Source organism: Lampetra fluviatilis, unplaced genomic scaffold (assembly GCF_964198595.1).
Source record: "Lampetra fluviatilis unplaced genomic scaffold, kcLamFluv1.1 SCAFFOLD_940, whole genome shotgun sequence".
NCBI lineage: Eukaryota > Metazoa > Chordata > Hyperoartia > Petromyzontiformes > Petromyzontidae > Lampetra > Lampetra fluviatilis.
This window is the reverse complement of record NW_027620647.1, coordinates 32,596-33,836: the sequence shown is the minus strand read 5'-3', so window position 1 is coordinate 33,836 and position 1,241 is coordinate 32,596. Positions and strand designations below refer to the sequence as shown.

Below are 1,241 nucleotides of genomic sequence, written 5' to 3'. Positions count from 1 at the left end.
TAGATATTATGTCGCTATTTCATTATACCTGATGATGATTGCTTGTGTTGCAATCGAAACGTCGTATTCTATTATTTAATTTAATTTATTATTTTATCTTTAGACGTGACTTAACCGAAAGAACCAAATAATAATTAATCAGGGTTGCAAGATTTTTCGATTGAAAGCTGTTCGTGACTGCCAGGGGATTCGTCTCTTCTTGGTTCTTTCGGTAAAGTCAAGTAGAAGGGAAATGATAAAGTAATAAAAATACAACGATATAATAACAAATTCTCACGACGTTTCGGCCACAACGCAAGCAGCCGTCCTCAGGTGAAGAACAGGGCTGTCGGAAAGACAGCGTCATTCAGATAGTGCACGCCCACGCACGAATATTAATGAGCCGTGAAGTTGACCTGTTACCTATTAGAGGCGATTCTATACCCGCTTCTACCACGCGGTCTCTGTGGCGCAATTGGTTAGCGCGTTCGGCTGTTAACCGAAAGGTTGGTGGTTCAAGCCCACCCAGGGACGGCTCGTTATTATTTTTTATAATTTTTTTTTAATAATGCATCGTGGATCTTTCATTTGCTCAATTCTCGACTCATTCATTCAGTTATTATTTTATTAATTTATTTAAATAATGAATGATAGATCATTCATTTTTTTGGTTCTTTCGGTAAAGTCACGTAGAAGGGAAGTAATAAAATAATAAAAATAAAACATAATAAAATGAAATAATTCTCACGACGTTTCGGCTATAACGCAAGCAGCCGTCTTCAGGCTGCTTGCGTTGTAGCCGAAACGTCGTGAGAATTATTTCATTTTATTATGTTTTATTTTTATTATTTTATTACTTCCCTTCTACGTGACGACTTTACCGAAAGAACCAAGAAGATGAATCCCTGCAAGTCACGAAAGCTTTAAATCGAAATTTAGATCATTAATTCATTGAATGGCTTTATTTTGGTGATTTCGAAATGTGTATTGGTTTGGCCATGTTTGTGTTGTTGTAGTATAGAGACTGATGGCCTTAATCCAAGTTGTCTTGTGGTTGTGGTTGTTGTTTGACTTTCATGGCTTTATTTTGGTGATTTTGAAACGTGTATTGGGTTGGCCATGTTTGTGTTGTTGTAGTACAGAGTTAGATTGATGGCCTTAATCTAAGTTGTCTTGTGGTTGTGGTTGTTGTTTGACTTTCATGGCTTTATTTTGGTGATTTTGAAACGTGTCTTGGTTTAGCCATGTTTGTGTTGTTGTAG

The 1,241-nt window shown here is 36.7% G+C and overlaps 1 non-coding gene across 1 annotated transcript; it reads left to right on the top strand.

Moving 5' to 3' along the window:
• Window positions 1-439: 439 nt before the first annotated feature.
• On the top strand, window positions 440-513 carry TRNAN-GUU (transfer RNA asparagine (anticodon GUU)). The gene has a single exon. It is a non-coding gene; the product is annotated as a tRNA-Asn (tRNA).
• The last annotated feature ends 728 nt before the right edge of the window (window positions 514-1,241 follow it).